The 22,182-nt window shown below is 37.5% G+C and overlaps 1 protein-coding gene across 1 annotated transcript in view; it reads left to right on the top strand.

The window, feature by feature from the left end:
* Window positions 1-2,081: 2,081 nt before the first annotated feature.
* LOC131430654 (paired box pox-neuro protein) overlaps window positions 2,082-22,182 on the top strand; it is a 132,783-nt gene continuing 112,682 nt past the window's right edge. The window contains exon 1 of the mRNA XM_058595778.1: window positions 2,082-2,570. The gene's annotated coding sequence lies outside the window, so the exon portion shown is untranslated. The remainder of the gene's footprint in view (window positions 2,571-22,182) is intronic.

Below are 22,182 nucleotides of genomic sequence, written 5' to 3' on the forward strand. Positions count from 1 at the left end.
AACAATATATACTTCCGGCCTTATCAAAATTTCTTTTCAGTCATGCCACTATTAAATCAATTTCAAATTCGACACGAAATAAAAGTGAGGATCTCCGGTACCAAACATCACAGTCAGTACAATCGAATTTAAGTTGTGTCCAAACAGAGAACGATGAGAGCTCATTCCAGCTAAACATGCGGTGGAAAATATACTTGACGGTAACAATAAGTCTACCGGGAATTAGTACAACACCCTGGTGAACGGCCTAAATGTCAGAATTGAAATTGAATAAAATCAATACATAATTCAAACTCTCTGTGCGAAAAATGGGTTACCGACGAAACAATAAATATGAAAATCTACCGGAACATTGCCATTTCTATGATCGGTGTGATTATATGCTCAAACTAATCGTCAATATCGAAAATTTATCTAAAAATTTCAGAATAGCTCTTAAATCTTAAATGGATGATCTTCAAAAGGTCTAAAATCATTATAATAGAGTAACATTCATGCCATAAACTAATATAAGGCACTTTTGTTACATCTTCAAGCTCTTAGGAAATTTTGCGCTAAGGAACTTAAGATCATGACGGTTTCACCAATTCGAAACCAATATCAATTTACTCTCAGCAAATAGTTAAAAATAGTATGACCGTCAGAGGAACAGGGACAGAGATATAATTGGTTAAACTTTCAAAGGGTCACAATAAATTGAAAAATTAAATATTATCCATCTTCACGTTCCCAGCTACTGAATTCAACGTTTCATTTTTTTTCAATCTGCTGACGATTTTATGTTGACACTCAGTGATTGTCAAGAACAGTAACAAACACTTTTGAAGAGATCGCATGTTCTTTGACTTTCTTTTCCACGGTTAGCAACGCTTTCAAACGGATCGATATAGATGTTTGGTTATATGTAGTTTTTTGCGCTTTCCATTTACTTTTTGTGTTGTAATTGAAAAAACCAGATCTGTCGTCCTCCTAGGTTAGAAAGCTTTTCTGGCCCGAAGAGGCGAATGATCTAAAGGTTTCAACCTCTCTAATTGAAACAAAACAAAAAAAACTTCACTTGAACAGTAGACTATTGCAGACAAAAATGGTAAAAGTGAAACATTTGGTATTTAGAGATTTATAACTTAGTTCCTGTTAAATGGATAAATTGATATATCGACGGATGCTCAGTACTAGAAAAATCATTACGGAGACTGAGCACTACCAGAACCTTTTTCCTCGAGTAGTGCTCAACAGTTCATCCTGTTCTAGTTTTTTTACCATACTTCTTGATAATAATACCTAGTATTAAGAAAAGAGGGAGTATTCAAAAACTGATATTAATAACTCATGGGAAAGATAGTACCTAATATTATTGAGATCTCTGGTGACCAAATTCTGTGCGATGTTGAATACTTAATGAGGTTCCTATTGTTATTGTTTTTATAAAAATTGAGATTATTACAGGATGCACAATAAATGTGTTTCGACTGAAATAAGCCAAAAAACTCTTACAAAACGTTAGTATTCAAGGATTATAGTTTGGAATACAATTAGAATTAATGTTGGGAAGGAATCCTGAAAACAAAACGTTTCCTCCGTTTGAGACACCCAATCAAAACAAGTTCGAAATTCCCATGAAATTCACCGAAAAGCAAGTGGAAAAGATGCTACTCATATCGCCATGCTAATGATGCGAACCGATGTACCGATCGCAGCATAAACGCCGTCACACGTCGAACCTTCTATGCATGCTCGGAAGGGCTTGTAGAGTCATGCCCCGTCCCACAATCTACCACACGCCGGCACACTAGATCTCAAGCAAACCGAGGGGATGCAACTCTATTTGTCATGCTATAGGCCTATCGCGTCGTCTCGCTCCGGCGCCCGGTTGCACTCGTTCCGTTTCATCCAGCGTAGAGCATATAGCTGGCACGGTGTTCGGCTCGCGCGCTGCCTCTTTTGTGGTGTGTGGTTTCGCTTCGCCTACCGGTGCCCTGCCGCGCGCACTAACTGTGACTGTGCCCGCGCCTGGTGGGTGCCACCACCATGTGCTCTGTTCTCGGTCCGTACGCTTTCCAGTCGAGATTGTGAAACGGAACGTTTCGTTCGCTTGATGCCTTGCTGGTTTTGCGCTACCGTTGCGCTGTTTCGCTACTCCTTCCGATTCCCGACTGAGGAGGATTTACGTTTCAAGCGGGCACTGCTGAGTAGCGTTCCGGTGACGATAGATGTGCGTGTAGTGCTCATGTTTGTTTTCAATTAGCAATATCGGTGCGTCGGTGACTGTGACTGCTACCGGTGGACACTTTCATTGAAATTTGGAAAGCTGTGTACATGATTGCTGCGTTTAATCAAACAAACAGACAGTAAAATTGTTTAAGGAGATTTTGAACAAGGGATTGGAAAAAAATTCGTATGTGCCTATGCTAACAAAGCTAGTAGAAAAATGTTTTGCTGAAGAAGAAAAGCATACTGTTCTAACATGAGGATAATAGTTGCGCTGCAAATTTTACATGAACTGTGACTTGTGTTTGTGAATTATTAGTATAAAATCCAATTTTGTGATTCAGAATTATTCAGATTTGCTGGTAAGCATAACTTTTATATATTTTCCAAGAAAATCATCATCAATTACGTGAATTTTAGCTTAATGGATTTAGTGATAAATTGAAATATTAATTTCGTGCGAATATAATAACCGTAGTTCAATATTGAATTTTTTGGTACACAGAATGATTGTTATAGATGATTGATTCTATGAATTAGAAATACGAATCGTCATACACTATTGAACGTGAACTGAAATCCGTTTACTTGTTGTAATATAGAATAGTATCTGCATCGAGTAGTAGTTTTAGTTGATATAATCAACAATACCTCGTTATTTTATGACTCAAGCTTGAGTGGAAATATTCTACAATAGGCGTTTTACCTTACTTGACTAAATATTAATTTTCGTTGTACTTGTACTCATTTTGTAAAATCGATATTTCTTGGGAAAAATTGTGTGTCTAACTAATTTATGAACTTAAAGTTGCCCTGAAGATGAAGGAATAATCTTTGAAAAGTTGTCAGCTAACGAAAAATAAATGTTTGCCGCGAAATCGCAATCGATTAACTAGCTCTAAGTGGCACTAAGTGAAACGTAGAGCAACGCTTTTTCCACATTTACTAATGAATTCACATTTTGTCAAGCTATAATTCAAAATAAAGAATATATGGATATAACGAAGTCAATGTCCGTATGTATGTATTAATTGAAATACTTACACTTATTTCATTATTTGAATCTGTCCTCGGTTTCACAGAAACAGAAGTATGGTACATGCTTCACGTAAACTTGGAAAAGATGTTGTAATAGAGAAAAAAATCGGTTTTCACATTGATTGTACAACCTTTCTATGTGAGATTTCTGTATTTCTGTCTCTGCCTGGAGCGATTACAAGTGAAGCGAAGATAGGAGCAATTATTCAACAACCATGTTTTAAAATAACTCCTTAGAAAACAAACCGGATTCATTCAGTATTAGAACAGAAAACTTGTTTGAATGCACAAAATTACCGATGATTTCTTTATTTAATACACATCCATGAGTGTTACTGATATACTACTTCAATATTTTAAAACTGATTTAGATGAGAATACAAACCCAAATTGATTAAGGTTGGAAATGGGCAATTGTAATTAAAATTGCTACGCATCAGACGCTTCTATAAAGTTCGAAGGTGTTACAGTTTGAAAACATGGAAAAGCTATTTTAAAAGATTTCAAAAATATAGTCCTGGTGTCAATTGAAAGGTACTTGTATAGAAGTATAGATCTTATAAGATGCACCAAAACGGAGCGTCGTATTTCACACTATATTATGTTTAAGAATATGTGAAATTGTGTGATTTGAAACCAAATGAAATAAATACAAAAGATCGACAGCAACAACGCGACTGGAACCGAGAAATATTAGATCACGAAGCATGCCAGTTAATCAACAGAAGCACATATCAGTTTGATGGATAATTAATACATATAAATCCATACAGTGGCCCTTGGTTACCGAGTGTAAATTACATTCGGAGCCTGTAAAATACTGTACGAGTGGAATATTGCATCATTTGCTATTGAATTGTTATGAGTTGCATCGTTTGTAGAATTATGTCACCTGTAAAATTTATATTTTTTTCTGTGTAGGATCGTTAATTTTTGAACATATCGTTCAAAAAATTGGTTAAAAAATAAAAATGTTTTTCAAACAGCTCTTTTTAAGTGCATAAGAAACTATTTTTGCTGTTAATTTATTCCATAAAACACAGTTCATTCTCAAGTTCTTTGTTAAATTGCATCGATTACCGTCGGTAAATTTCAATGCAAATAGAATAGAACTGTTACAAATCTTCTTTTGTTAATTTTTTTGTTGTGTAAAACAAAGTAATGTAACTTTGCTTCGGTTACCTTATAGAATTTGTTATTTTAGCGGCTGCATTTCTTTTTTCGTAAAAGATTTTGTAACTGATCTTTCAAACGAAGTTGAAAATGTATAACTTTTTATTCTAAACCAGATGTCGGCAACTTGCGGCTCGCGAGCTACATACGACTTTTTGGAAATGATGCTATGACATAGGATAGTTCCAGGTGCAAATCTGCGAATGTACGCCAATCCTGCGTTTTTTCAAAGATTCTGTTCTAATACGGTTGATGTATTTGCAATCAAATAAAATAATCTTTAAATTTATCGTTTATTGTCTTATTTTGGCAAAATGCTTAGGACATCGCATCAAAAAATTATGTATGTCTTCAAATTAATGATTAATAATGAAACATCTTCTTCAGGAAAGTATTCTTTGCACGAATTGACTGAAACAATTTTTAAACTTGAAGGAGAAACTTATCGGGGGTGCGTTTAATCCCGTTGTTGGCAATCATTCTGTTTCTTTGTTCAAATATCTGTGAATTCACGTAATGTAAAACGTATATTTTTCATGTTTTTTTCATGATCGAGCGTTCTGCCTCGTATTTTGAAGAATAAGTATTTTATGTTTTATTTTTGGTTAACGTTTGATGAAAAAATGAGCTGCCGAGTGACAGTGGAATTTTACTTCAAGTTGCTAATGCATAGATGAGTCGAAGACGTAACGAGAACAATATTGAAATTGATGATGTGCTCTTGTCATAAACCTCTAAAAACTCACTATTCAATAATTCAAGACAAAAATTGAAATTGAAAAAAACGTAATTAATCTACCTAGAAGTGAGATGATTTCTTTATTTATTACATCGATTTATTTATTATATGGCATATGGCTGGCTTCAGCTTTTAGTGTTTTGAATAATTGATCAATTTCTTGTTACCGAATTCAAACAGTTCCAGCAATCTAAATCGGATGAGTTGTATTGCTTATTGTGTATAACTGTTATTTAATTAATTAACATGCCATATGAATACACTATAGTTGGAAAGCTTTCACATAGGGAAAGGAGCCCACCTTGAAAATAAAATCGAAAAATATTTACAAGACAAAAAATAAATCTAGCTACTCTGAAAGTAGGCTGGTATATAAATAAAATTGAAGTTGAAAAAACTTTAAATAAATAGATAAGTAAAAGCGGCCCGCAGTATAAGCAATTTACTTAAGGAAGTCGTTTAGTGTGATGGCCGTTCTCTAATGGTCATTTAGGTTTTGTGCTAGGACAGATAATCAATTTCATTGGCTTGGACGTGTCGAAGACAAAATGTTAAACCAATGAAATTTTTTATGTTCCCTAACATAAAACTAAGGAAAAACTTTGCTCTTCGGTGCAAACACTAAAAGTGTATTGCAATCAGAAAAAAATTACGTTAGCTTAGCGGGTTAAGTTGAGCTGCTGGATTACATAACAGTTCATCATGAACCGTTAGGCACTGACGAGTCGAAGACGAAACGTAAAGCCAATGACGTTTTCTAATCCTATTTTGAGGAATTTGTTTTCGAAAAATAATTGAAATAAAATAATTGTTAAATATATCTGTTTGGGATAAATTTAAACAAATTTGTGAAATTGTTTTAGGTTGTTACACAGCATTTTATCGGATGATTACAATCAAAACCAAAAAACCATATACAATTTAATTCGCGAGGCTTGAAACTCTGCACAGAATTAAAATAAGGAAACAATTTGATATATAATTAATTTTTAGGCTGCAGAAAAATTTTCGATTTCTCTCCTTTCTGGGGACTAAATGAGTGCAAAAAACTAACGAAGCAATCTTAATTCTTTAAATTCTACTTGAAGCTGTAAATGCGCAAAAGATACTGAAACAATGCGTTTAAGACTTGTTGCACATAATTTATCTACTTCGGTTCTCGCGTACCACTTCAAATCAGGAAAATTTTGTTTATTTAACCTACTTCTCGTATACATGTTTTAAACGTTATTCATGATTATAATATATTTTTATATTTTATTTATCTTTTTATTTGTATTGTCTTTTATTGAATTCATCACGTGAATGTGTATTTTTCGGAAAATGTTAAAAAGTCTGTTTTTACATTCCTTTTGTGGAATTTGTTCATTCTTTTTCAACAGACATCGCAGCCCCATCTTATCAAAGTTGTGTTCGCCATATGCCTAAGGATGGAACCAAGCTAAGAACCGCTGTCATTTGAAAGTTTCCAAGCTAAATTAAATTTGTCACAGCTATTTTCGAAAGTATGCTTTTACAAAATATGTGATAAAAAGTAACCTCAAGGTTAAAATTTCTATTATTGAAACAAACAAACAAAATCTGAATCGTACAATATTTTTAAAAATGTAAAAGTTCCTTAATAAGAAAAGACTCAAATTATCCTATATGAACAGTACTCGAAAATTGTAACCATCAATAATTCGTAGGACTGCTCAGGCATTGAGCTACACTGGAGGTGCGAATAAACACCTTTTCAGAAGCAAAACCATAGGAAAGGTTTCATTTTTAGTTCAATTTAGACAATTTCAATCTTGTATCCGTGGAAAATTCTTTCGAAACTGTGTGGTTGAATTTATCATTTGCAAATCGTAGAAAGTAAAAAAAAATATAAGTATGCATGGATTATTGCTTGATGAAATCAGGAGGATAATAGAACTAATGATAGACTCTTTTCGACACGAATCATATTCAAATTCTTTACCTGTGCGTCTGTATACTTACAGGCCGGTAGCTGTTAGTTTAGTTGATTATGTTGTTGTAAACAATGGTGAAAGTAGTTGTAAAAATAATCATAACAAAAAGTTCAATATTCAGTAAGTCTTTATTTTTTATACTGTGATGCCGTAATATAAGTATATTTCATTCACCATGGAAAAAAAAATCATGATCGAAACAACAGAAAAACAAAACGCAACTATGCAAAGAAAATTTAAAACTAATGCTCGTTCCACTGAGGTCGAAACATAAGCGCCGGCACTTCTAGCCGTCCGCGACTGACCGGACAGCGAGCAGAGCAATTTGCATAATTATGTACGTGTAAACAACCCTCCGTATTATATGCTAATCCAGACACTTTTCGGGTGGCTTTTTTCACTGCAGCCACGAAAGCATCTCTGTTGCATTCCTGGTAAACTTTGTTTGGTGCGTTTTCCACATATTACCCGTTGGCAAATCAGTTTTCTGTATGCCTCCCAACATTTTTGAAAACATGCACCGTAATTATTCTGGCAGTTATTACCAGCAGCACCCATGGCAGCACACTTTCCGGATTAGGCGTTCTAGCCTGAAATAAATCACAAGAAAGAATCATAATTTACTGCTTTTACTTAGAAATTGATGCATGGCGAGGTGTTGCTAATGAATCGATCCGCACCACCAAAGAAAGTCCCATTTGCTTAAACGCTACTCAAACTTAATGCCAGTCGATTTGCGTTGGGCACTGGAAATAAAAAAAAACTCGTTCAAGATCTTCTGATAAACACTCAAGTGACGATATAATATAGCAATATTCTCGAAAAGGGTGAATTCCTATGCTAAGCCGGTTCAATATTACGTATCAATAGTCATGATTTTACTACACGCGTCATGTACCGTGGGTTCCTTTCTGGGGATTGGCTGTGGCAGAAGGATTTGTTGTTCCCCAGATTTACCATGCCTTCGTATGCTACGGATTGTTGACGAAGTAAGGAATCGTTTATGCAAGAATTTGGAAAATCTGCATCAATAAGTGTGATTTATCGTGGAGAAAGTCGTAATGTTCGCTTGGGTTCGGTGTTATTTTATGGACTTTGTAAATCATGCCCCAGCGTCCTGGATTATAAATCGACAGGAACGTAGGTATGCAGCATTAGCATACAAAGAATAATATTTGTTCATTATTCGAAGAGCGCCGTGCTACCAAAACATAGATATCCGTTACGTGGATTTTTTGTTTCTATATAGAATAAATCAAATTGGAGGCACTGGACAGAAGACAAACTTTCAAATGTTCAACTATTTACTGGTATAAATTTTATAACTTAATCCACATCAAAGCTATGACATCATCCATGCTTTTCCGAATTGAGTCACCACTGGGTCAGTTTCATCGAGAAACAAAAAGCGATTTAAAAACAACGTCTGATTTGCACGCTACATGCTCAAACACATTGTTATTAGCAAGCGACGGTGGCGAATCATTTTCGTCACCTTTTTTTGCTGCACCGTTGCACAGTGGGGAAAAAACGATCAAAAACGCGACTTTGCTCAATAATTTTATAAAAACCTAAGCAAATATTTTCAAAGTAAGTATTTCTTATGCAAATTTTTCCGTAGAATCGATTTATGATAGTTAGAACATCCGCAAAATTCACTATCATGCCCGTTTTGCTCTAATTCCTCTTTTTTCTGACTTTACTTCGAAAACTAACTGTGAAACTCGGAAGGTATTCCTGATATGCTCATAAGTTATATAAATGGATTGATTTTAATAAGATTGACCACAAATAACTATATTCTGTTTTACCCCCAGTCATCTTCTTCCATGAATTTACAGAAAAAAAAGTTCTACTGATCGGTGTTTGGACTAATTATGGTTAAACAAGACAGTTATATGTTTCGCATATAATCTCAAATAATAATTAACATATAGTCTCCATGATCGCATGCGTCGTGCTATATCGTTTTACCCCAATTTTCCCACAAATATAATTTTATGTTGAATTCAGATTTACAATCCCGAAGCAGATCCAATATGACCTACCAATATTGGTTCATATCACGTACAAAACATCTGTAATCCAATCAAACACAATGGGAATGACAGTACTAGCCTGTTTACCCCGTTTTACCCCAATTTATTTCATAAGTCGTATTTCTGGTTAAACTTTCTTTCGCATACCGAAAGCAGGCTGATTGCGGTTGATAAAAATCGATTGATATTACGAAGAAAGCCCTAAAAATAAGATTACAGATGGATTCAATGGCCGCATGAATCTTGTTATACCGTTTTACCCCAATTTATCCTTTAACTGAGCCTTTTTATTTTGCTCCACATTTGGAAAATAGTTCGTAATATACATCGATTTTCATCAACCGCAATCATCCTGCTTTCGGTATGCGAAAGAAAGTTTAACCAGAAATACGACTTATGAAATAAATTGGGGTAAAACGGTATAACAAGATTCGTGCGGTCGTTGAATTCATTTGTAATCCTATTTTTAGGGCTTTCTTCGTAATATCAGTTGATTTTCAACAACCGCAATTATCCTGCTTTCGGTATGCGAAAGGAAGTTTAACCAGAAATACGACTTATGAAATAAATTGGGGTAAAACGGTATAACAAGATTCGTGCGGTCGTTGAATTCATTTGTAATCCTATTTTAAGGGCTTTCTTCGTAATATCAATTGATTTTTATCAACCGCAATCATCCTGCTTTCGGTATGCGAAAGGAAGTTTAACCAGAAATACGACTTATGAAATAAATGCGGTCGTTGAATTCATTTGTAATCCTATTTTAAGGGCTTTCTTCGTAATATCAATTGATTTTAATCAACCGCAATCATCCTGCTTTCGGCATGCGAAAGGAAGTTTAACCAGAAATACGACTTATGAAATAAATTGGGGTAAAACGGGGTAAACAGGCTAGTACTGTCATTCACATTATGTTTAATTGGATCACAGATGTTTTGCACGTAATATGAACCAATATTGATATATCGTATTGGATCTGCTTTTGGATTGTAGATCATATTTCAACTTAATATTATAACTAGAAAAGAATTGGGGTAAAACGGTACAATGAGTTTTCTGCTGTCAATAAAACTATATGCAATCGATTTGTTAGACTTTTTTACATCGGAAACACTCTATTGGCTCTTCTGCAAGTTCTTCGGTTTCATGTTATATAGTTAAGCTTGAATACGATGCAGTATAAAAAGGGAACTTGGGGTAAAATGAACATGATAGCGTTTCGTGCGGTCCTTCTAAATACATGGAATCGATTTTACTGACCATTTTACATCAAAAAAGTGCTTTGTGGTCAGCTGTATCATGCCTCCAAAAAAATCGTCGCGTTTTTGGTCCATTTTTCCCCACTGTGCGTTGGTTGTTTCTCGGTGTTTTAGGAGCGTCGCGTAATGAAGGGTGAATAAACAGGCGAGGAAATCCGTTGAAATCACTGAAAAGGCAACTCGAACATAAAGTTATTTTAATTAAGATAATTTCATATTTTATTCATGGTGAATGTTTGAATAAAATTTAGACACGTGCTAGAGGTGGAGTGGAAAAGTTGTGTGGGTTGTCATGCTAACAAAATGCAAGGATTGAACTTGTTTTCGAAAAATATTCGGTCCAATTTTTCTCAATAAATCTCATTTTTTACTATTGATAAAAATTGACGTTCACTAAAGAATCTTCAGAAATTAACAACATGCACTATGAACTTTGATGAACTCCAGGCAGTACTCAACAAAAAACAAATTGGAAAACGACTGGAGAGTAAAATAGCAAAATAGAAAACTGACGAGTATATACTTTCAACTCAAACTCGTAACCTTCTCCAATACATATAGTTATATCAATTTAGCTACAGTAAATGTGATGAATTATAAAAAAGTCTGCATTATCTGCTATTTTGTTCATCCATCATTTTCCAATCTGGCTTGGTTTTGATGACAGAAACTCTTTTCTGAAAGCAATTTTCTAACTTCACATTCAATGGCATCGGTGAGAATGTGGCGAAAGGCCGTGTCATTAGTCCACGGCTACATAGTGCTTGCTCAATCAAAATCTACTTCGTAAATTTGTTAGAAAATACAATCTTTTTGTGTTATCGTAATTGATTTGGATTCCGGAGGATGATGCAATTCATTACATGTTGGTTTTGTCGCATTCTAAAATACGCTCATGGTAAATTATTTTATTATGAATTCGGTTGAATATTTTCGTTTTTTGGGTTCGGATTTCATGATTAATTTCAACAAGAGAATCTGTTTTGAAAAAACTTTCTCACTATTCTTATCAGAAGGTTAAATAAATTACTAAGGGAGTTCTGACATATAAAATTCTTAAAGGGCTCTTGAATCTTACCTGAATATAGATATATGTATTTCTATTCTATTTTATATCACTTATTAAAATCGGATTTACAAAAAAAAAAACAAATATTCTGACTCTAAAGTCAGATTCTATATAAATTATTTGTTATAGCAGGGCGTCAAGTTTTAAGACTGTATCTCTTTTTCCGGCATGCAGGATTTTACAAAAAAATTGAAATCAACAGTCATTCCATTCGAAAAAGTTTCCATTTTCTTCGTGCTCATTGAGATATCTTGATATTTGGCGCCTGACTGTATTCATTCTACATTTTATGTGTGAATCTTTATAGTTCGGTTTAGCCCTCCGGTTTCTGAAGAGTTGGGCATTGGGTGCCCAACTTGTTTTAGAAATTGATGCATATTTTTCCAAATCACAAATTTAAAATTGTAACTGAATATTGAAGCTACACAGCGGTATAGATAACTGGGTTAAAAGAATGTTTTTCACAGTGTCCTGTTATGTCTCGGTTTCCCCTATCGAAAGTATCTGTTGTAGCATGAGAGGTATTATATTGGTGTTATTTGTGTTTATCATAATTTAGTGCTTCAGAAAATGGATATTATAGCCTCACTCACACTCATGAAATAGACAGCTTATTGGACAAAATATGACTTATTGGAGCATAATGATCGAAGATAGAGTGGATCATCAAATCCTCTGGTAATTTTGAACATAAAACCAAGTTGTCCGTGGGCTTTTTCTACTATCATAGACTGAAGGTATCGAAAAGACAGTTTTGAATCAAGTAAGATACCGAGATCTTTCACACATTCAAACCCTATCTAATACATAATTTCCGATGACGTAGTTGAAGGTGAAAACCTCTCGGCTTGTTTTACGATGGAATGAAATCACAACACATTTTTCGTTGTTCACTGTCATGTGGTTATCGGTACACCATTCGATAAATCGAGATAATCGCGATTGAAGCAGATAGCACTCTGCTAGACTCTCAACTACAACATATATTTTAAAATCCTCAGCATATAACAACGTACAACTTCCAGTAAAGATCGATGTGACATCATTGACGAAAGAAGCGAACAAAATGGATTCAAGATTACTACCTTGGGGTACATCGGAAAAATTACAGAATTTGTCTGAAAGTAAGTCGCCAATTTTCACTGCGGTCTTTGAGATATGATTCAAGACAACAACAAAATCTTGGGGGAAACCCGAGCTTGGCTAATGTCATGGTTAATTCGATCAAAACCTGCCTTCAAGTATGTGTAGATTGTATCAACTTGAAATCCTTTCGCAATGTTGTCAATGCAGAACGTCGCAAATACCATGAGGTTGGTTGAGACCGATCGACCAGAGATGAAACCGTGCTGTTTAGGAGAAATAAAGCTACGGAAGTTGAACATAATCGCTTCATTTACGATTAATTCAAATAATTTTGAAGCAGCGCAGAGCGATGTTATTCCACGATAGTTCACAATTTCACGTTCCTGTTCTTTTTACCATTTTTTTATAAATATAAAAAATAGGTATAGAATTCGCTCAAACTTTAGAAAAATTTTCCGAGGCCCGGATGGCCGAATGTCATATACCAATCGATTCAACTCGACGAACTCAGCAAATGTCAGTGTGTGTTTGTATGTGTGTTGTCAACTAAGAGGAAAAGCATCAGTATTTTTTATGTTTTTTTTTATTTGCTCACTACACTAGCCTTAGCGTTAAAAAAGAAACAAATATATACTGGCAAACATTATAATAGAAAAATAAAATTAATTTTAATACAAAGCCCTCTAGGATTCTATTTATTCTCGTTTTAAAGTGCAATTGATTATCAAGAATAAAGTGGTATCCAAGTGGAAGAGATTTCCTTTAAAGGGGCGGATAGGGTCTAACACTTTTGAAAAATCATTTATTTTTTTCTTAATATTTTCTTATAGTAAAACATTTCAAGAATATTCTGAAAAATTCGGAAAAAAACATTGCAAGTTATGGGCCTTTATCTTTGCTTATCTCATACTGCGAAGAAGTAAGAGCTCGGCACATAGACCCAAGACTTCTGCTTCGACCGACTTAAAAACTTGACAAAACATTCTTGAAATGTTTCATTATAACAAATTATAAAAGAAAAAATAAGATTTTTTTGGAAATATTAGACCCTAAGAGCTCTCTTGAGTAATAAATTATTTCCATAGATTTTAGAGACAAAAAACATTAAACGCTTTTTGCTCAAAAGCAGGGTTCGAAAGTCCGTGTCCATCTTCATTCAAAAACCACTGCACCAATTTTGTTCAAATTTTGCACACACTTTCTACATATAAAAAACCAGACCCCAACGTTTTCCTTTTCGTTGTTTGTTACTTTGGGGACATTTTACAGCATCAAAATGGTGGATTTTTTCGTGAAAAATCGTAGTTTTCACTTTGAACAACCACCAAAAATTCAAAAATTCAAACAAAAATCAAACAGAAACGTTGGGGTCTAATCTGACTATGATGCGTTCATTCTGACTATGATGCGTTCATTTGTTCACTTCAGATTAGTTTGTGCTGAGATACAGTGGACACCGCAAATCATGATTTTTCAGAAGCGTCTTCAAAAATACCTCTTCTCCGACTTATTTGTCAATATTTTTCCACGAAAAATTTACAAAATGTTGTTCGAATGATGCTTTTTGTCATGAAAAACATTTGAATTTATTTTGTTAAACGATAATTCTGAAAAAAATCGCAAAAATGATGATTTTTCATTACTTAGACCCTAGCGAAGACCTTTTCATCACCCCAATTCTGCACTTTGATCGAACTGGAATATTTTGACCGAAAGTAAAAATTTAAATTCTGTAATTCGATTGAGTGATGCTTTTGTATGAAAAACTCGAATTCGATCGAAATACAGTATCCAAATATCGTATCCGATTTAAATAATCCGATTCGAACGAAATACAGAGTCGGAGTGAATATAAACAGAAATCTGTGAATGGGAAAAAGTCTCAGTATGAGACTTAGATTAGTCTCCACACCTCGAAAAAATCTTGTGATTTTACATCTTATAAAGCAAAGTCTTGGCATTACATTCCTTTTGTGGAATTTGGCCTTTCTGTTTCAACAGACTTCGCAGCCGATTCTTAGTGTACAGAATCATTGCATGGCTAGTACTATGGATCCTACTGACACTAAGAATTCTTCCAGGTCGGGGCTCGAAGATACGACAACTGGTTTGTAAGACCAGCGTCCTATACATTGAACCGCCAACCTGGGTCAACATCTTTACATCTTATAAGATGCGCATAAATAGAGCGTTGCAGTTCACGTAAATTTACGTACAAGAACATGTACATGAAGTTCAATTAAATAGAAAAAAATACTGTTGGCGAAAACGTCGACTTGAACCGAGAATCATTGGATCACAAAGATCGTCCGTTAATCGACTCATCCACAGAAGGACACACCGGCTTGGCTGGTAAGTGGTGCATATAAATTCATGAAATTGCACTCGTAACCAGTAGAATTCAGTCTTATCTAACATTAAGTCATTGAATAAGGAAGTTTTCGTCATTTGACAAATTAGATTTTAATGAATTGCATCATATGCGAGATAAGGTCACTTGCAAAATGAATATTTTTAGAGTGTTAATAAAATAAAAACAAACATTTGTTATTTGAGAGTCTTGCTGGGGTTTATTTCGCGTATATTTCAATGGATGAACATTTTTTTTCAACATGTTGTCACGTTTTTTTTTTTATTCAATAATATAATATAATATTAAGGCACACTGCTTAAGCTCTAAGATGCCAAGGGTATTTACTAATCTTAATTATCGTCTAACTTAAAACTAGAGTAGTATCATTATGTAATATAGTATCTGGCGATCGGTAGTGGCCGGTGAATTGAATTTAGGATGAGATGATTCCAGATGGCGATGGTAATTTTCTATTTTGGCCGCATTCTTCGGTCCGTGTGGGTCCGCGGGAAACACCCCCAGGCTACGAAGGCCCGGCGGGTGGCCCGCATGCTGGTCATTGACTGGAGCGGTCTTCCGGTGATGGTGATGTTACGGAAGAGAATGAAAAAAAGAAGTAAATATTGTGGGAAACGGGGTAAAAAGGGGGTGTGGGAACAAAATGTTTGGAAACGACGAAGATCTAATTAGTTGCCATCGAGATGGAGAAGAAACAGGGAAGGGGGAACGAAAAAGTTAGTGACAAAAAAAAAGATCTTGTTAATTCCAATGAAGATGGTGAACAGGGACGGGGATCGAGAGCATCGGGCGGATGTTAGTGTCGAACCTGTAGGTGGAGATTATATTTTCTGAGCGAGGAATAACACATTACACTTGTATATCAATGTGTTTAAGGTACTGGTATATGAGAAGCATATATGAACTATCCCGACTCGCCAACACATCCCGAACCGGCACCTCAGGCGGTCTACCTCGGGCCCTGAGGGATTCCAGTAGCTTCGACCTGGCGTCACGATACTCTACGCACGACCACACGACATGCTCGATGTCCTGATAACCGTCGCCACAGGTGCAGAGCCCGTTCTCCACGATCCCGATACGCCGGAGATGTGCGTTGAATGTATAGTGATTTGACATGAGCCGTGACATAACGCGAATGAAATCACGACTCATGTTCATCCCCTTGAACCAAGGTTTCGTCGATACCTTAGGGATAATGGAGTGTAGCCATCGTCCCAGTTCGTCATTCGTCCATGAAGTTTGCCAACTTTCGAGAGTTTTCTGACGAGAAATACTGAAAAATTCATTGAAGCAGATTGGTCTTTCATAAATATCACCTTCCAATGCGCCCACTTTAGCCAATAAGTCTGCCTTTTCATTGCCCGGAATGGAACAATGCGAAGGGACCCAGACTAACGATATTAAATAAGACCGTTCAGATAAAGTTCTCAAATGTTCCCGTAATTTCTCCAAGAAATATGGGGGATACTTTCCTGGCTTCATTGCCCGGAGAGCTTCTATTGAACTTAGACTGTCCGTGACAATGAAGTAATGGTCTTTGGGCATGGTTTCAATGATCTCGAGGGTGTACTGAATAGCAGCTAATTCTGCGACGTAAACTGAAGCCGGATCACTGAGTTTGTAAGAAGCGGTGATGTTTTGATTGAAGATGCCGAAGCCTGTGGACTCGTTGATGTTTGATCCGTCAGTGTAAAACACCTTTTCACAGTTGACTGTTCTAAATTTATTATAAAAAATATTTGGGGCCACTTGAGGGCGCACGTGATCCGGAATTCCACGAATTTCTTCTCTCATGGATGTGTCGAAAAACACAGTAGAATCAGAAGTATCCAAGGAATGAGCACGGTTGGAAACAAACGAAGAAGGATTAATATTCTGAGCCATGTAATCAAAATACAAGGACATAAAACGGGTTTGAGAGTTAAGCTCAACTAACCTTTCGAAGTTTTCAATCACCAGAGGATTCAAAATGTCGCATCGAATGAGCAAACGATATGAGAGATCCCAGAACCGGTTTTTCAGTGGAAGAACGCCCGCCAGCACTTCGAGGCTCATCGTATGAGTCGATTGCATGCAACCCAAGGCAATACGCAAACAACGATACTGAATTCTTTCCAGCTTGATGAAATGAGTGTTCGCCACTGATCGGAAGCAGAAGCATCCATATTCCATAACGGACAATATCGTTGTTTGGTACAACCTGATCAGGTCTCCTGGGTGGGCACCCCACCATGATCCGGTTATTGTACGAAGAAAGTTGATTCTCTGCTGGCATTTTTGTTTCAGATACCTAATGTGACATCCCCAGGTGCCTTTGGAGTCGAACCAGACCCCGAGATATTTAAATGTGAAGGCCTGAGCTATCGTTTCACCCCCTAATTGAAGCTGTAATTGTGCTGGTTCTCGCTTCCTCGAAAATACAACCAGCTCAGTTTTCTCCGTAGAGAACTCGATACCCATTTGAAGAGCCCATGATGATAAGTTGTCGAGAGTATCTTGTAATGGTCCTTGGAGATCGGCAGCTTTGGGTCCTATAATAGACACAACGCTGTCGTCGGCAAGTTGTCTTAGCGTGCAAGATGTGTTGATACATTCATCGATATTACTTACGTAAAAATTGTATAAAAGGGGGCTTAAGCATGAGCCCTGAGGAAGACCCATGTAGCTGAATCGTATTGTCGACAAATCACCATGCGCAAAGTACATGTGTTTCTCAGACAATAGATTATGTAAAAAGTTGTTCAAAACTGGCGAAAGACCATGCTGATGCAACTTCTCAGATAGGATATTTATAGAAACTGAGTCAAAAGCCCCCTTGATGTCTAGGAAAACTGACGCCATTTGTTCTTTACGAGCAAATGCCATTTGAATTTCTGTTGAGAGCAACGCAAGACAATCGTTCGTTCCTTTGCCCCTGCGGAAACCAAATTGTGTATCTGAAAGTAAACCATTAGTTTCGACCCAATTGTCTAGACGAAACAGAATCATTTTTTCGAACAATTTCCGGATACAGGAAAGCATAGCAATCGGCCGATACGAATTGTGATCGGAGGCTGGTTTCCCTGGTTTTTGAATGGCGATAACTCTGACTTGTCTCCAGTCGTGTGGGACAATATTACCCGTGAGGAACTTGTTAAATAAATTCAGCAAGCGCCTTTTGGCGGGGTCAGGCAGATTTTTCAACAAGTTGAATTTTATTCTGTCTAATCCCGGGGCTTTATTGTTACATGACAAAAGTGCAAGTGAAAGCTCTACCATCGAAAACGGTGATTCGTTTGTATTTGGTGTCGCGGCGCGGGTGATCTTCTGTTCCGGAACAGAGTCTGGGCATACTTTTTTAGCGAAATCGAATATCCAGCGGTTGGAGTATTCCTCGCTTTCATTCGTGGTGTTATGATTGCGCATTCGTCGGGCTGTGTTCCAAAGAGTGCTCATAGATGTTTCTTTCGTTAAGCCGTCTATAAACCGACGCCAGTAACCGCGTTTCTTGGCTCTAATCAAGTTCTTAGTTTTAACGCCTAACGCCGCGTAATTCCGGTAATTATCAGGTGTTCCATTTTTTCTGAATTTTTTATACGCGGAGGCTCTCTCCGCGTTTAAATTTGTGCACTCTTTGTCCCACCACGGGTTGGGAGGACGGATGTTAGTTTTTGCGCCGGGTACACGTTTCGTCTGAGCTTGAATCGCAGTATCGAGAATCAAGCCAGCCAAAAACGTGTACTCTTCCTCCGGAGGAAGTTGTTGAGTTCTTTCCAGTTTCTCAGATATCGAAGTCGCATAGCTATTCCAATCAATATTTCGTGTGAGGTCATACGAAACATTGATTGTCTTCGATGGTTTTAAGCCGCTGGTGATTGATATTACGATCGGTAGATGATCACTACCGTGGGGGTCAGGAATTACCTCCCACGTGCAATCCAACCGTAGCGATGTCGAGCAAAGGGATAAATCCAGCGCACTTGGTCTTGCTGGTGGTGCAGGAATCCGTGTCATTTCTCCCGTATTCAAGATTGTCATATTGAAGTTGTCGCAAATATCATGGATCATAGCTGATCTGTTATCATCGTGAAGACAGCCCCATCCCGTACCGTGTGAGTTAAAGTCTCCTAAAACCAACGTCGATGCGGGAAGGAGCTCTATGATATTACTGAGCCGCCGATGCCCAACCAAGGCTCTAGGGGGAATGTAGATGGAAGCAATACAAAGGTCCTTACCTTTGATTGTAACATGACATGCGACAACTTCAATACCTGGTATCGAGGGGAGGTTAATTCGATAAAAAGAATAGCACTTTTTGATCCCTAAAAGTACTCCTCCATAGGGATCATCTCGATCCAGGCGAATAATGTTAAAATCGTGGAAGTTTAAGGATATTTCAGAAGTTAGCCAAGTTTCGCACAATGCAAATGCGTCACATTTCAGATTATTTACTAGAAATTTGAAAGAATCTATTTTTGGGATGATACTTCTGCAATTCCACTGTAAAACAGTGATTAGATCCGTGACCTCGGTGGATGATTTAGCCATCGAAGGATACAATCGCTGAGAGAAGGGGCCAACTTGCAGTCAACTGCTTCAAATATGTTTTTACTGTTGGCATGAAAGCAATTAAAATGCTTCTAAGAGGGTCTGAAATATTGAAAGTTGTAAAAATCCAGTCCACAACATCAGAGAACTTGATAAGTCCAGCACCTAGTTGGTTCTCTGGTAGATTTTCTGGAACGCTTGGGGATTTTTTAGTCCCTGGAAGTCGTGGGAATTCCATCTCGGAATTGAGTTTTCCGAGACCAGGAGCTTTTTGCTTCGGTGTTGTGTCCCGATTCCCGTTAGCTGTAACTTTTCGAAGCCCTTCGGAAGACACCTTCGAACCCTTACTAGGTAGCTTATGAGAGGATTTATTTATTCTTTTCCTACAGCTATGAGGGATCGCCGAAGATGGACCTTCCAAAGGGTCGTCAGAATCGCTCTCGTCAGTTGACAAGCAGGCATATGGGTTCGTTGTCTGTTTAGGAGGGGTGGCACTTTTAAGCATCTCTGCGAAAGAACGCTTGGAGTGCTCCTTTAGGGAACGCTTCATTCGATCACCTCGCAGTTTGTAAGCGGGACAATCAGAGAGGTCATGCGGACCCTCCTTACAGTAGAGACACTTTTCAGCATCCTTACCGCAAGAGCCGTCCGCATGAGCTTCCCCACAGTTAGCACAACGTGGCTTATTGCTGCAATGGGTAGCTGTATGCCCCAGTTGTTTGCAATTAGTACAGTTCATTACTCGGGGTACGAATAGGCGAACAGGCAAACGAACCCGGTCCAAGAGGATGTAGTTGGGCAAAGCAGAACCGGCGAAGGTCACACGATAAGAGTCTGATTGGGGATAGGACTTTGTTCCATCCCCGGCGATCGATACTGAATGCAATCGCTTGCAATCCAGTATCTTGACATTCTTAAGTGAGGGGTCTTTAAAACAACCCGCCCCGTACTTAAGAACGTCCTCGCAAGTCAAACTCGAATCGGTGACCACACCGTCGATTTCTACTTCGCGAGCTGGCACGTAGACGCGGTACTCCCGCGTAAAAGGATCATTTTGAACGAGCTCATTAGCCTGTTTTGAACTGGTAAACAGGACCCTGAGCTTGTCTGGACGTATCTTATCAAAACTTTTTATAGTATTGTATCGCGAGGACAGGTCCCGCGATATTTTTAAAATATTTAATTTTTTTTCTTTCGATTTGGTCCGGAAATAGACCGCATAAGGACCGGCCGGTAGTGCGAGCCCATCCGGATAGCTCTTTATGCGAGACTTTTTATAGTCAAGGGAAGTCTCCATTTGATCATCGGGAACGGGGGGGTCAGAATTTAGACTAGACATGTTGCGGAGCTACCTCCGCACAGAAATAAGTGAATCGGGGAGAAATAGAACAGTCGAATGCAGGAAGGAAAAAAAAAACTAAATAATGATACTTAACTTAAATCCAACGGGGGCCACCAAGGCCTAGCCCTCGTCGATCGGCGTATCGCCGCTGCGATGGTGTGCAAAAAACCTCCGAGAGGAAAAAGCACACTCTTTTTTAATCCGCACAGTGATATCACGTACACCGCTGGGCCTGTTTTGATCGATCGAACAATCACCGGCTAACGGTACTGTTTCGATCGTCCGCTCACAACAATACACTGCTTCAGTATATAATGTGCATAAAACCTCTCACAGGAAAAAGCACTATTGTCTATTACACAATAGCGATCTAGTTTTGATCGTCCGGTCACTTTATCACACACGGCACTGGTTTTCAACGCTTTCGCAGTAAACACAAAGCACGTCCGTTCACTCGGAAGGTTGAAACGGCAATGATATGTTGTCACGTTATCACTGAAGCATCACTTAAATATATATATTGGAGAAGCCAAGTGAAAGAAAAACTAACAGAAAAGATGAATTTTTGGAAAAAGATACGCTCAGAGACAGGACTCGAACCTGCGTTCTTATGCATTCCGTGCATACGCGCTACCATTTCGCCACTCTGATCTTGCTTTAGCCACACTAAAACTCACAGACATGGTTAGCAACGTACATCGAACATGGTCTACATCCTGGCCGTCACCCGACCGACACCTTATATCCAAACATCTTCTCTATCCATCAAACACTAGTCCTCTCGCTTTATACCTATTTCTCCGATCAAGCATTGAGTAGGAGAGTGTATTTATAATCGCTTGTCACCTTCTTTAATGGTGCCAGTCGCTGGCTGGACATCGTCAGCGACAGACCCATATGAAGGTTGTATTGATTGTCTGCCCTTTCCTACCAGAAGCAGATTGTTACGGAAAATCAAACCGCAATTGTTTTTAACGATTTATTAATTTTTAGTTTGACGTAAAGCCGCCATGACTATGTTCAGTTTTTGCAATGACTGAGCGGAAATATATATTGGAGAAGCCAAGTGAAAGAAAAACTAACAGAAAAGATGAATTTTTGGAAAAAGATACGCTCAGAGACAGGACTCGAACCTGCGTTCTTATGCATTCCGTGCATACGCGCTACCATTTCGCCAAAACTGAACATAGTCATGGCGGCTTTACGTCAAACTAAAAATTAATAAATCGTTAAAAACAATTGCGGTTTGATTTTCCGTAACAATCTGCTTCTGGTAGGAAAGGGCAGACAATCAATACAACCTTCATATGGGTCTGTCGCTGACGATGTCCAGCCAGCGACTGGCACCATTAAAGAAGGTGACAAGCGATTAT

The sequence above is a fragment of the Malaya genurostris genome, chromosome 2 (assembly GCF_030247185.1).
Source record: "Malaya genurostris strain Urasoe2022 chromosome 2, Malgen_1.1, whole genome shotgun sequence".
NCBI classification, from domain to species: Eukaryota; Metazoa; Arthropoda; class Insecta; order Diptera; family Culicidae; genus Malaya; species Malaya genurostris.